A 15,810-nucleotide genomic window follows, 5' to 3' on the forward strand; every position below is an offset into this window, starting at 1 on the left:
GGAAGGTGATAGCTATATTTATCAGGCAGCAGCTCTTAGGCTAGTAGTGTCTGAGTGATCAAGGTGTCACCCTTAACTCTTGCCTCCAGAAAACAATTTTATGACATAGGAGATTGAGGCTTGGTGAAGGGACACAACTCCCTGAGGGCCACATAGTCGTGTCCCCGAACTCCCAGGGTTCTGTTATAGCACACTCAGCATTTGCCATATTGTCCAGGAACTCCTTGTTCAGATCTCTGTTTCCTTCTAGGCTGCCAGGAATGATGCTCTATTTGTCCAACAGCCCCAGAATGTGTCACAAGGTCTGTCTGAGGCTCGTCTATGAGATGTGAGATGCACAGACAGTGACCTGTGCTTGGGAACTGAGCTTGGATCCTCTGACTCCACAGTTCCTGGTCTGTCCCTCCAGCATGTCAGCAGAGTTGTGAAGACAAATATTTCTTTTTTTGCATTCAAGTAAGATGTCCTGAAATCCTATACAAAAGAAACTATTTTGGGGGGTGCGTAATGGAAGTGTTCACACTCTCAATCTGACACCCTACACCTTAGCTGCCAAATCCATCATTGGCTCCAGTGATTGCCTCTAGCAAGCAGAATCTTGCGCTTACATTCTGATTGGCACAAACAAGTTGGAAATTGCTGAAAAAACCTTGTGCGTGCAGTGGACACTGGCTTCTTGAATTTACATCTCCTGTGTAAATACATCCAGATCTTGAGCCTGTGGTTTCTGTGTCTAATAAGGCCCTGCCCATATGACCTTCTTGAGTACCAACCCACAGGCCAACAAGGCAGCAAAGAGTAGAAAGATAGAGTGGCTCGTCAGGCAAGTGGGAAATCATCTTCTCATGGAAAATCAAAATGGTTTGGCCTTGGAGTTCACTTTCTAGATGCCCTTAGACTGGGCCCAGGGGCATTGCCTTGAGCCTTGTACTGGCTCCTGTCATAGTGTTCCTCTCTCTCATGGTATGGGGTCAGCAGCCAATGGGATGTGCTTACCTGAATCCTGTTCTCTTTCCTCACAAGACACTGGATCCCTTTTTTCCCAGAATTGACTGCCCCAAGTTACTCCAAACTCACTTCCAGCGTCTGTGTGATCCTCTTTCCTAGGTTTGCTCTTCCTGTGAGCACTGTTAAAACCAAAGGATGTCTGTCTGCAGGATGCAGTCTTAAAGGCTGAGATCTACACATGTGTGTGAGCCTTTGGGATGAAGGACAGCATTAAGTAAAGAAAAAAAAAAGCAGGGAAAGGTGCTCCTCTATGCCTTCAATTGTACTCTAATCCCAATATTCTGGCATGATTTAGGAAAGGTGTGTGTGTGTGTGTGTGTGTGTGTGTGTGTGTAATCCATCTATACTCTAGAAGGAAGGTAATTGCTCCTCCTGACCTATAATCGCTTCTCTCTTTTCTACATGGGCTCTTTCTAAAGTGCTAGCTGAGGAGTATCTGGAGCTCTTCAATTTTATAACTAGAGCCTACAACTGATAGACAGCTGGGTGGAAGGATGGATGAATGGATAAATGGATAGGATGAATGGATAGATGGATACATGTGTAGAGACAGAAAGATCAATAAGAAGACAACAGACACATAAGAAAATCTACAAAGTAGTCATGACTAAACAGAACAGAGTTCTCAATACGAGTAATAAAGGGTGAGTGAGAGATCTCTTTACATTTCAGTTGTTAAGAGTAATCATGTGGTTAACTCAAAATGGGGTCCTTTTTTGTTTTATATGGACTCACCTCTGTCCCCATTGTCAAAGGCAATAGCTGTAGAATCTCCTAATGACCTTAATCAAGGCAGAACATCTTATTCAAAAAAAGAGCAGCAAAGCAGATTTCCAATTCATGAATTTGCTATGTATTCATCTTTGGATGTGGAGTTGGCTGGGACATATGTACTGTTCAAAGTTGAACCTAAATTGAGATAATTTGGGGCATGGGGCTGAAAATGTGGAGGTGGATAGCTTGTATGTAGAATTAATTTTTATCCATTTGGAGATGCAATTTGAGTTTCTTTCAAATTAAATTGCAATGGAGTCCTGCGCAGCTGGAAACATTATTGCCAACATAATTTGATACTGCAAGAGCAGTAATACGTTGACAGATATTTCAATGTGACCATTAATGTGCAATTTCTGCATGGAAATGATACACAAAGGGTGGGGGAAGAGGTAAAAGGAACAGAATTAAAATCCATCTTCCTTCTAGCATCACCCAAGCCCACTCTTTTGCTTACTTCCTAACTACCTCCTGTAATTTATTGCAGATGTGCAGTGGGCAGAATTTGTTGAATATTACCAGAGACATTGTATGAACATAGCTATCCTGTCAGCAAGAATCATCAGAAGAGAGACGTATTACCTTGTCACATGTTACCTGATTAGAGGATTACCTGGTTACTCCCCTCTCACAGAAATGCTAGAGAAAAGGTAATTCATTCACTTGTTCATTGGCTCGTTCATTAATTAAAGTGTACATGTTGCATTGGAAGGAAGCATGACTTCATGAACAGACCACTAGCTTTATGATCATCTCTCTGCTGATATGCATCATTTTTCTCATGAGTGAAAGATGAGTGCTACTCCCTGCCTCTTAGGACCATGAGGTCAATTAAGGAAACAATGTCCTCCAATCTCCTGGATAGTACTTGACAAAGCTGCATTCACCAAACCCAGAAAAGAAGGTGAAATAGGACAGCCATTGAGGCAAACAGGAGTCATGTAGGCTACCGTGGACTCCTGGCTTGGTATCTAATGTAGGTGACTGCTGGACTCATGATTTGACCAACTGTCATTTGGAGGCAGCAAGACTCCAGATATTTCCTTCAAAGCTTGTTAGATTCATTCCTATCTTTCTACGATCATTTCTGAGATGGTAAGGCATTCAAAATAAAGGAAAATGAGAGATATTTCTAGTCCTCATGGAACTCATTTTAGGGGAATACAGATACAACCACTGTAAAGGATAGAATAATCAAACCCAATGAGTCTTTTGCAGGGGGAGTGTTGGCCTCTTGGGGACCACATAGCAGAAAGACACAGCCTAGTGCTGGGAACTCATTTAAGCCGATTTGAATGTGACTTTTGAAAAACCCTGGCATTCTTTTTCTAGAGAAACCAAAGTCACTAAAGAAATCTGAGGTGAGAGAAGGTTAATGATCCATTCATAATTGTATTGTTAGGTTTTAATAAAAGCGAGTCTCAGGCCACATTCTACCTCACTGTTGAACTTTCATTATACAAGTCTTGATTAATAACCAAGCACAAAACAGGACAATCTATTCCAGAAATCTCAGTGAAGGCCCAGAAATCTGTCCTTTTAGGGGCTTTGTTTAGTATGTTTCATGAAAGGCTCCTCGGGGGCAGGTGTCATAATATTCTAAAACAGGAGTAAGTGGTCTTTTTTTGGGGGGAGGGCTGAAGGTCCAGATTGTAAATATTTTAGGCTCTGCAGGTCTGATGGACTCTGTTGCCCCTGTTCATCTCTGTTTTTACAGTGCAATTACAAATGCAGACAACATACACACAAATGGGTGTGTCTGGTTTCAACACAATCTATTTACCAGGCAGGCAGGCAAAGGCCATGAGCTATGGTTTGCCTACTCCCATTGTAGGGGCAAAATGAATGACCTTGACAGCTCTTTCAGGGAGCCAGAAATGGTCCTAAGCCCATGGCTTTCTAGGACCATTCAGGAATCAGGGCTGGGCATCATCCCTACGGGCGAAGGTTAGAAGTCCTCCTGGCTTCTCATTATGTAAGTCTGGAGGATGCGTATAACATTTTGGGGCTGGGGATATAGCTCAGTGATAAAGTGCTTGCCTAGCATGCACAGAGCCTTGGGTTTGATCCTCAGCACTATTAATCAATCAATCAATCATAAAAAGTAATTTGGCTAGTACACACATTGTGAATTCCTTCAATCTCACCATTTCTGTTTCTTATGCCAATCAAACAGGATTCCAATTTCAAGGAAAGCAACAAATCTGTGATTCTGAGTATGTCAATTGGGGAGATGGCTCAGTGGAATAAGCGCTTCCCTGGCAAGAGCAAGGATCTGAGTTCAATCCCTGGTTCTGGGAAAAAAAAAAAAAGATGTGCAAAACTGAGTATGTCAATTAGTAAAATAAAGGTTGTTGGTCAAGGTACACTATCAGAAGCACACAGAGAAGTTAGAGCTGTCTCTGAGGAATACGCTTCTCCACTGCAACACCAGTATGCCTTCCTGAATGTTGTGCTCTTGCCTGAAAGGCTCTCAGTACTGAGTTACAGCTTGACCTGTAACTTACCCACAACATTCCAAGGAGTGTAAGCTTAAATATCACAATAGAATGTTGGGTTGAGAAAGCAGGAAGTGAATTTGGGCAAATGATGCTGGAATTTAACAGGTAAAGGAGCAGGGACTGCCTGGGGCTGGGAACAAGAAAGGAGGAGTGCAGAGTGGGCAGTGTGAAGTGCTGCACAAAGGAGGCATCACACACAAAGTCCAGGTGAAATGAGCACTGGAGCAAATGGCCATTGAGATTCTAGGGCAAAGGGTGACAGGCTAGGGCAGTAGCCACTTCTGTTTTCCACCAAACAGATGAACCCAACATAGTCATTTTCTAAGCCACACTAGATGTTACCCTAGTCCCTCCTACCATCCCTGAAAAAGAAATGAGAAGAACAACTAGCAGCTTTTTTATTTATTTATTTTAGGGAAGGGTCTACAGAGTGTTCAGGGTCTCACTACTAGATCAGACTTGTAGTGATCCGCTTGTCTACAGCCTCCCAAGAGCTGGGATTACAGGTGTGCACCACCACACCCAGTCTCAATTGCCATCTCAGTGCACCCTGGGGGTGGGGCCAGCACAACAGGCCCCGGGATGAACCCCCGGCCCCTGCACCTGCTTATAGGCACTTTAATCCACTGAGTTATTTGGCTGGCACTTCAACAAGCATCCTTTTTTTTTTTTTACATATATATATATTGGTATTAGGGGGTAGAAAAGAAAGTAGCCCCCATGCTGGGCTCTATTCAGTGGCAACTTCTTGTTCCATAAGGTTAAGAAGACTTTGAGGAAATAAAACTTGTTTGGAAAATTCCAGGTGTAGCTGCTTTGTATGTTGTGATGGGCAGAAGGGATGAAGTGAAGTGTAAAGGCCCCTCACACCCTCCATCTGGCCTCAGACTATGTCCTGGAACCCTGGGCGGAGAAAGCGCCACTTTCCTTCCTGTTTCTTGGGATTGTTGATGGCCATGTAGTGATAGAGAACGACAAGCAAGAACAGCGACACGCCCAGCATATTGGCGAATACGGCGAGCTGCACGTTGGTGATTGTCCTGACCAGCTCCACCGAGCTAAGCCGCAGACTCCACATGGCCTGTGCACAAGCACCACCTAAACTACCTGGGCTCTACAAGCATCCTTAATGGGACAGGGAGGGTATTCATTGTCCAAAGTAAAGCACAGAACAGGTTCACTCTTTTAATAAATATTTTTTGAGTTTCTATGTGAGCCAGGAACAATCTGGAGAAAGTGTGAACCAAAAAGATACATATCCTCTCTGTCTTTAGGGGGCTTCTATGCCATTAAGGTCAGGGGGATTAAATAACAAGTAAGGGAAAACGTAAGTATCATTCCAGTTGGTAGTAAGTCTCCATAGAGACAAACCAAGAAAGAAAGACAAATTGGACACCAGCAGAAACTTTTGTCTACAATTGTATTTCTTTTCAACAACTCCTTAATTTTTCTTGACCTTTTCTCTCTACTCAGATTAAAGTTCTTAATTTCTTTCATGGCATAGCTTGAAATATTTATTAAGCAACTATGGGGTGGCAGACTAGCTCTTGAGGACTCAGCATTAACAAAAGTAGACAAGGTCCCTGCCTCCAATGAGCTTAAAATGTGGCGGAAGACACAGACAAAAACAAGCATAACGACAATCATACACAGAAGTCAAAAAAATTGTATGTGTCCAGAAAATAATATGTGGTATGTTATAATAGGGTAATAATATAAACAAATGCTTTGAAGCCTACAGATAAGGGACAAACGGGATTTTTAAAAAAGTGAACTCGGTGGCGGGGTTTGATCCCCAGCATGCCATGCCAGCCCTGCCCCCGGGGTGCACTGAGATGGCAATTGAGACTGGGCATGGTGGTGCACTCCTTTAATCTCAGTGCCTGGGAGGCTGAAGACAGGAGCATCACTACAAGTCCGATCTGTGTAGTGAGACCTGTAGATCCTGTCCTAAATACATTTAAAAAAAGGAAAGAAAGAAAGAAAAGTGAACTAGGTGGGGTCAGGGAAGGGGACTCTAACGATGTGGCATTTGGACTAAGTGTTGCCACTCTTCCCTTCCCTTCCTGCTCCTACTTTTCTCCCAGCTTCTACTCATTCTTTGGGCCTTAGTTTACATATCAGTTATTCTAGGAAAACCTCTAATGAAAAGCTTATCTCCTCAACTCAGTAACACTTTCCTTTTGAATAAGTTCATTCCCTTTTCCCAGTATCTATTGTATCCTTCAGATTCCACTTTTCTCTTTCAGGTTCTCACACTAAGGGAACAATATGATGTTTGCACATGCAGTTAAGATTTATTTCACTTGGGGAGATGGCTCAGTGGAATAAGCACTTCCTGCGCAAGTAAGGGCCTGAGTTCAATCCCCAGTTCTGCCAAAAAAACCCCACAAAAAAACAAAAATACTTTATATGAGAACTTATACTGTAACGTCATGTACCTCGGTAGTGTCCCAAATTTTCTGATCAAGAAGATTATGGGGCCAAAGAGGAAAGTGATCGATGACATAGAGTGGGCCTAAGGAGAGTCACATGGGGAGAAGACACTCTCTCAGGCTTTCACAGAGAGCACATTGGCCAAGCAATGGCCGTGACTCATCCACATGGCTGCACTGACAAAGGTTCTATAATCTGAGGTACAGGATCTCAGGATAAATCCTGAGGGGATTTCACTGACCTTCTCAGACCCAAAAGCTACAACTCTTGTTGCATAGGTCCTGCTTTACCTTGGTCTTAACCATCCAGTAGAAAAGTATGAAGACGAAATATAGGAAGTAAAGCCATGCTGTTATGTTGAGCTGTGGGGGACTCAGGTCAATAATTTCTGACATTGCCAGTTAAACAGAAGACCCAATGCTATTATGGGCTACTGGACTCTTTTAGAATATTTTGCTGAATTTACACACCTATAATATTCAAATAACGGGACTTAACAAAAAAAGGGTATACAGATGAATGTCCATTTTGTATCTGTGTATTCAAAGTGGTTAGGATAGATATATAGTTACATTCTCTTAATGAATAGAGTGATTTGTTCTAATGGTGTTTGTAAATAGGATATCATGTCAGCATCTTGTACAGCAATTAACCACTAAGAAGAATGTATGCAATGTGTTAATTATTGAAACTGTCCTACCAGTTTGATTTGAAACTGTCTCATTGCTATTTGTTTATCAAGAAAATTATGGAAAAAATAAAAAAGATTTATTTCACTTAAGAGTATGTGCTTTAGTTGCATCCATTTACCAACAAAAGACTCAAATTTATCCTGTTTTATAGCTGAATAATACTCCATTGTGTAAAAAATTCGTATCTTCTTTATCCATTCTTCAGTTGCTGGGCATGTAGGTTGTTTCCAGGATTTAGCTATGACAAATTGCACTGTTATAAAAATGGGTGCACACATATAGCTGTGGTATGAGGTTCTGAGTTCTTCTGGAAAAATACCCAGGTAGGTCTGCCTCTATGTTCCCACCCTGGTGAGTGAACTTGGCTGGGATATAAGATGAGATCTAGTAAAGGCTGGTCCAGCAGCCCTATCCTGTATGTCCTGTACTCAAGTTGGGGATGGTGAGGAAACCAGGAAGCAGCTAGAGTATAGGTTCAAGAAGCAGTCTATTGACTCATATTATGGCCCTGGAGACAAATGAGCATGGGAGCTGCAGCTGTGAGGCTGTTGGCTAGTTATTACTTACTTACTTACTTACTTACTTACTTACTTAATTAGTCTCTTGGCTCCAATCACTCTTTCTATGCCCTGACTCATGGTGCTGGAATGTGCTTCCACAAACCATTTTCTGATTACATCACTGTTTTATCCTAATCTTTGCCTCTAGTGGGCACTAATCAAAGGCCATGCTTCATATTCCAAGGGTTTACTTCAACACTACTTCTCCATTCTAAGTCAGAGCTCTGGAGTCTGTTTTGTAGTTTCTCCAACAGTTAAACAGCCAGACTCATTGGCAGTCTCAAAACTCTCTTTTCCAATTATTTGAGTCTTCACAATGCCAACCTCCTTTCTTTCTTTACCTAGAAATTTCCAAACTTTCTCATCATATAGTGCCCTTGGGTTTCAGTAATATTTTTTTTTCTATAGGTCGTAAGTCAAAGAAATATCCAACAGTTTCACTTATCATTTGGTTCAAATAATTTAATAAGTATTTGCATCCTAATATCTCAATGATAGTTTAAAGCAAAAATACATAAAAATAAAAATAAAAATGTTGGCCATTGTTACTTATAAATGGATGCTTTTACTTGTTGAGCACTGTACAACTTTTTAAATTATGAGTATCAGAGAGCACATTGGCCAAGCAATGGCCGTGACTCATCCACATGGCTGCACTGATAAAGGTTCTACAATCTGAGGTACAGGATCTCAGGACAAATCCTGAGGGCATTTCACTGACCTTCTCAGACCAAAAAGCTACAACTCTTGTTGCATAGGTCCTGCTTTACCTTGGTCTTAACCATCCAGTAGAAAAGTATGAAGACGAAATATAGGAAATAAAGCCATGCTGTTAAGTTGAGCTGTGGGGGACTCAGGTCAATAATTTCTGACATTGCCAGTTAAACAGAAGACCCAATGCTATTATGGGCTACTGGACTCTTTTGGAATATTTTGCTGAGTTTACACACCTATAATATTCAATAACGGAACTTAGAAATAATGGGGTATACCTATGAATGTCCATTTTGTATCTGTGTATTCAAAGAGGTTGGGATAGATATATAGTTGCATTCTCTTAATGAATAGAATGATTTGTTCTAATGGTGGTTGTAAATAGGATCACAAGTCCGCATCTTGTACAGCAATTAACCACTAAGAAGAATATATGCAGTGTATTATTTGTTGAAACTGTACTTCCGATTTGATTTGAAACTGTCTCATTGCTATCTGTTTATCAATAAAAGTTTGAAAAAAAATAAATAAATTATGAGTATCATTTAATGTTGCCAAATTTGTTGCCTGCTCTACACTGATTTCTATGTGTGTGAGCAATACTTGCATTCATCCTAGCAATTGACAAGTTTTCCTGTGCATACCATGATATCATTGAAAGGTATAAAGTCCAATCTACTGTTGAGTCCAGGGACCACATCAGGTTAGTTATTTGTGCTGTGTCTGACCAATTTTTCTGTGTTTTCCAGGATAATGCAAAACATCTCCTGGTGCGCTAATTAATTTGGAGTGCTCCAAGGCTGCCTCAGGACACAGTATGAAGCTCTGATGGTGAATTTTCTAGAAGCAATTTTCTGTGAAAATGGGTACCATGACTATCATCTAACTTCACCTCAACTGACTCTGGATACACTGCCTGAATTTCCTGACTAATCTATGGTATACTCTTCCTTTCCCAGGATCCTCTGAGGTGTACCAGGTTCATATATCTTGTGTCCTAACTGACACATTCCATTTCTCAGCTCTGTACCATACCCTGGCCTTTCTTTTCTGCATTCACCTGGACTATCACTCAGCTCAGGAGCAAGAAAGCCTGCACCCCTCCTTGACCCATCCACTGCTCAGGTGCTCAGATGCAGGGAAGAATTAAATGGACATAGGCACAAGATTGTAACCTGGAAATAAAATCTGTAGAATGTTTAAAAGTTACTTTTGTGCTAGAGGAAATCAGGTTGGGAAAAGAAAAGCAATTTTTAAATTACATGGTTTCAGTTTCCAAAAAGAGAAAAAGATTCAGGGGGTTGGGGAGGAGAAGGTGAGCCCATAATATCTTCTGGGCTTCACTTCAATTCACCCTTAATTCATGGTAAGTCTCCCTGTATACTGAAAGAAATGAAAAAGGAAAGAAAGAAACAGAGAGAAAAAGGCTGGGTGAAGAATAAACCTGAAGCTTTTCTGATGGTCAAAAGCTGTATAGCACTCAACCCAGATGAGATATTAAACACTCCCAAAATTAAAATTATTCTGCCCATGAACAATGCCAGCCCTGGAATTAGCAATCCATGTTCAACATAACAGTAGCTATTACTGCTTGAGGAGCCCTTGTTGTAAATCAAACTCTATCTAGAAACAAACACAAGTAATATTTTCAAATAGGACTCTGGTGATCCTTTTCCCAGAACTAGTACCTTTCCTTTCTTTTGGAGAGACTGACATTTTTTTTGTATTCAGATTCGGCACTTTTCAAAGCTTTGTCTGTTCACAACAGAGAACTTCCCCACCCCAGGACATTCCTTGATCTCCCAAGGAATCACATTAATCTACAGACACTATTCAGGACTGCTGGACCTTGACGAGCCCTGCTGTGTCAGCAGCCCCAGAAATGCCTACCAAGCGTTTTTTATGATGTCCAAAGCTTTATTCTTTTGAAATGTACAAGAGTATCACTAAATTGAAGGAACATTTTCAAATAGAAACCACTGTCAGTTAAGGGAAGCTTATTCTCTGTCTAGTCTCATTTAGGACTTACCTAGGCAATGGGTAGAGGATGTGATGAAGTGAAGCCATCTACTCTAGCCACTTGGTGGCAAATACCAAGAAGGGAAGTTCAGTACCACAGGGAACAAGAGCAATGGTAAAATGGCTTTAGATACATGGGCCCTGAGTGCTTCCCTCACTTGCTGATGAATTATCTTCTAGCCTTCTTGTACACGTTTAGTGAAGAAGATGAACAAAAATGGACACACTGTATTTCCTGGTAGAGCCTCTAACAACAAGGTGGGCCCTTTGGCTAAGCCACAGTCTTAACACAGGCTCCTTCATAAACCACTAAGTGATAATCTCCTGTATCAGAATCATAAAAAAAAAAGATGGCACAGGCATATCCTTGTGACCTGGACTGGGTACAGCCAAGCACTCTTCTGGACTGTGAGTCATGCTCAGGTCTGTTCCATGTGTATATTCCAGGGCCTGGGTTAAAAGAGTAGCGGCACATTGGGGCAGGTTCTTTCCATGACAGATTCCCTACAATCAAGATAACCAGGACAAGAGCTCATAAAGCCTTCTCGTTCACACCATGCCTGCTAATACCGCATTAACCAAGCCACATAAGCCATACAGCAAGCCTAATGTTGCCAAGTAGGGCAGGTAAGTAGTATAAAGGAGTATATGCTGAATGGAAACTCAAACTATCCCTACAAACAAGTGTTTCTGTTTTAGTATTAGCTTTCCTGTCACTCAAGAAAAAATACCAGCCACCCACAATTTAAAGCATAAAATGTTTAATTCAGGTCACAATTTTAGGGAGAATCAGTCCATATTCAGCTGGATCCAAGACAGGAAGAGCATGGCCTCTGGGAAGCAGTGAGAGAAGGGAGGAGGCAAGGAAAGTGATAGAGCCCCCTAAGTCACACCCCTTCCTACTAGGCCCCACTGTCTCACAGTACTTTTGGCTAGGAACCCATGGATGGATCAATCCACTGGTGAGTGTAATGTCTCATAATCCAGTTATTTCCCAAAGCTCCACCTCTGAACAGAGAAGACTTTTGGGAAATGTCCTAGATCTAAGCCATAGTAATGACCCTGACCACTGGCTGACCAGCAACTCTGCACATAGTACAAACTCAATGCCCTGATGGGAGGAAAGTCTGTTATTGATTCTGGTAAGACTGTTGACTTCACAGGTACAGAGAGTTGCCTGCTCCATGTTCATGTGGATTATTATATACTGTATCTTTGGGATAGGGGGACAGATGTCTAATAGACTGACCAGGGGAAGGTACTTGGGCCTCTGAAATCCTTTTTAATCCCACTATGAACCTGCCTTTTCATCCGGTGAGTCACTGTTTTCTTCATCTCCCAATTACCTGCCTAGTCTACATCCCTCCACATATGCTGTTATCCTTTGCCTTGGTGGCCCCTCCAAAGATAGCTTTGTCTTAATAGCTTTGAAACCTATAAAGGTGTTATCCTACAAGGCACAAGAAACATGATAGGTGTGACTAAGTTGAGGATCATGAAATGAGAATTACTATGGAATGTATGGATCGGTTAAGTGTACCCCTAAAAGGTCCTTAGAGAGAAGGAGGTTGGGAGAGACATGCCACTCTGCTGGTATGGGAGATGGAGGAAAGAGCCCCAAAGCAAGGGATGTAGGCATTCTGCACAAGCTATAAAAAGCAAAGAAATAGATCATTTTCTAAAGTCTACAGAAGGGACTCAGCTTTGCAAACCCGATTTAGATATGTGACCTTCGGGCAATTTGTAATTTGTTTTAAGCCACTAGAGTTGTGGTGATTTGTCACATCAGTAATAGGAAATTGATGCAGCCCCTAAACATTATTTTGCTTCTTTCTCCATTTTTATCTACACACTTCAGCTTCATTACCTTTTCTTTATATAATTATTTTCATGTATGTTCTTTTTTCCCCATGGTAGTGTGGATTGAACCCAGGGCCTTCTCTCTGACCCACATCACCATTCCATTTTACTTACTTATATATTTTATTTTGCAATAGGGTCTCACAATTAAATGGCCCAGGTTGGGCTCAAACTTATGACCTCCCTGCTTCAGCCTCCCACAGTGTGGGATTACAGGGTGTACCTCCACACCCAACTACACATATGTTCTTTTGTATAGCCTTATGCAAAACATAATTCTTTAGTATGCATTCATTTTGAATTGGATAAACTATAATGTGTTATAATACCATTTTTTTTTTCAATTTAGCACTGGGCTATCCACCTGTGTTATTGTGTGCCCTTAGTTTATTATTTCCAAATATTGCATGGGGTTTGAGGATGTGTAGCTTCTATAATCAATCAATTTACTCCCCACTGATAAATCTACTCTCCTCTATTCCTCACTGCTCCTACCACTGGACATGAAGTTTGCTTCTAATTCACAACCACTAGAAAGCATGCTATGGTAGACTTCCGGTATGTCCCTTTCTAAATTTGTGTGAGTTTTTTGTAGTACATTTTCCTAAGATCAGAAGCACTTACATCTGGGCTAACTTAGTATTGCCAAACCTTTCGAAAATAGTTGCTAACAAACTCCCAGCAATGTGCAAAGGTTCCTATGGACCTACATTCATGCCAGCTATAGGCTTTGTTCAATTTTTCTACTTTTTGCCAGTCTGTTGGGTGCTAAGGATTTCTTCTTTTATTATGTTGTTTTGTATTTCGCTAATACTAATGAGTTTGATAATTTCTTCATATACTTATTTGCCATTTGGGTTTTCTTCTCTGTAAATTACCTGTTTATATCCTTTATTCAATTATCTACTCATTTGTAGAAATTCATTGTATATTCTAGATTTATTACTGCTCATTCTGTTCCTGGTGGCTTCTTACAGTAAAAATGTTTTATTTTCGTGTGATGATAAGATGTTTCTTAAATTAGAAACAAGATGCCTATTCTCGAATATTCACCTTGCCCCTGTCCCAGGCATTGGGTCTAGTAACTTCCCACTTTCTTTAAAATTAGGTGTTGCCATAGGATTTGCTTACTCAGTGGTAAACAGGAAGACACTCTTATTCTGGTATTTTTAAAGTAGGTTCGTGGTTGGCTCATCTTGTTTTTCTTTGCTGCAAATGTCATGGAAATCTGCTTTATCTGGCTTCCTGAAAGTAACCAGGGAGAACAGCTGCCCTGCAGACCCCTCTACAGTCACACAGCATGAGAGAGAAGCTTCCTTTTTTTCTTTAATACTAATTTTATCGAGAAAGCAGTAACATAGAGACAGTTTCAAAACACATTAGTAGGACAATTACCATAATTAATACATTGCATGTTGTCGTCTTTGTGGTACATTCATAGTACAAGACACAAACATGATATCTCGTCCAAACACTTAGTTTAAACTTTCTTCTCCTTGAACTAAGAGAAAGTAGCTGTGTGTGTATGCTATTTTGTATATACAAATAGAAATTATTTTTTCACTACAAAATGGTCCTTCATTTATATCCCTCTTTTTGCTTACTTTTGTCAGAGATGGGTATTCCATTGCCATTCATATATTGTAGGTGCATGAATTCCGCAAAGTAACCCAATATAGTCCAGTAGTCTATAATAGTAGTGGGTCATCTGAGGAGAGAGAAGTTTCCATTATAGACTAAGCCACTCAGTCTCAAAGGTGACTTGTCCAGCCTCCCTTTTCTATATCTGGACTTGTTTCTTTATTCCTTTTTATCTCATTCCTCATTCTGCACCACAAACAGCCATTATAATATTTATTCTGTATTCTTAGAAAACACATACTGTTATTGTACACTTATTAGACCACTCTTTATGATACCATGCTGTGTAGATCTGCTTCTTCTTTCCCTCGGTACAGTGCTTTATAACTCTACCCATGTAGCCACACACACAAAAACACATCAAATTTGCTGCTGCTGACCTCTGAGTGGTATCCGGGGATAAGCAACAGCTATTACTGCTCTCATCCAATCCAAAGAAAGACGAGCACTTCCATTTAACAAGTCCCAGCTCAACCCTCAGGTACAAAATCACTCTTAATATTCTTTTCTGATGTTACGGATCTGGCTATTGACATGTTAGGTCTTCTGAACACCACCACCTTGGGATGAGTTAGGAAGTTCAAACTCAGTTTTATTTTCTTTTGAACAATGGAAAAGTTTCCCCCACAACCATTTATTAAATATTCTATTCATTCATGAATCTACCTTGATCATACATGAAACTTCTATTTACAGGATTTGATTCCAAATCTGTCCACTCTGTTTTCTCTCTCTGCCTCCAGGAGCATGAGCACCAACTATAGCTTTAGAGTATTTGCTACATACTGACCTCTGGCAGTGCGTATCCTCTGTTTAATAACCCTTGACATTTGACTGGTAAGGTATGTGGTTTTACATACTTGTTAGTCCATCTACATTTAGGAGAAGTTCATTAGGTTCTGTAAGAATTTGGCGGATATTTTTATTTATCCTCCATTAAAACATATAGGCCAATTTGGGGGATGTTTTCACTTGTGTAATAATGTCAGCCTATGCAGGGTTTGTTTCTCCATTCATTTAGATCTTTTTCAAGTCTTTGATTAGTTTTAAAACTTCTTTCATATTCTTGGACTGGTTAAATTGTAAAGATTTGATAATTTGTATTAGAAATGCTTTAGACTTTCTAGCTCATTATTAATGATATACAGGCCTGCTATTGTGTTTTGTAAGTTTATTCCATACCTCAAAACCCAAAATTCTCATTATTTATTACAATTTTTATTAGCATTTTTATAAGATGCTTATCATGTCATATACTCAGCAGGGAGCGTATTTTTTTTTCTTTCTGTTCAATCTTTAGACATCTTCATGTGTGGATCAGAAACGAGCATTTGGGAGGAGATAGCTCAGTGGTCTAAGTGCCTGCCTGGCAAATGCAAGGACCTGAGTTTGATCTCTGGTATTGTATGCTGTGTACCCCAGTGGTGCATGCATGTAATTCCCATGCTGGGAGGCTGAGACAGGAGGATCATTACAAGTCTGGACTGCCTAGTGAGATCCTGTATCAAATTTAAACAACAACAACAACAAGAAACCAGCATTTCAGTTAAATAGCAGCCTTTGTAAAGACCATTCTAGTCTTTCTTAGCAAAAAAAAAAAAAAAA

At 40.5% G+C, this 15,810-nt stretch overlaps 1 protein-coding gene and 1 pseudogene across 1 annotated transcript in view; one reads left to right on the plus strand and one right to left on the minus strand.

Annotated features, from left to right (window-relative positions):
- The window catches only part of Ptprt (protein tyrosine phosphatase, receptor type T), an 868,923-nt gene that overhangs the window by 439,023 nt on the left and 414,090 nt on the right, over window positions 1–15,810 (minus strand). The window lies entirely within an intron of this gene.
- The window catches only part of LOC105742115, a 35,215-nt pseudogene continuing 23,028 nt past the window's right edge, over window positions 3,624–15,810 (plus strand).

The sequence above is a fragment of the Octodon degus genome, unplaced genomic scaffold, assembly GCF_000260255.1.
Source record: "Octodon degus isolate 3935 unplaced genomic scaffold, OctDeg1.0 scaffold00037, whole genome shotgun sequence".
NCBI lineage: Eukaryota > Metazoa > Chordata > Mammalia > Rodentia > Octodontidae > Octodon > Octodon degus.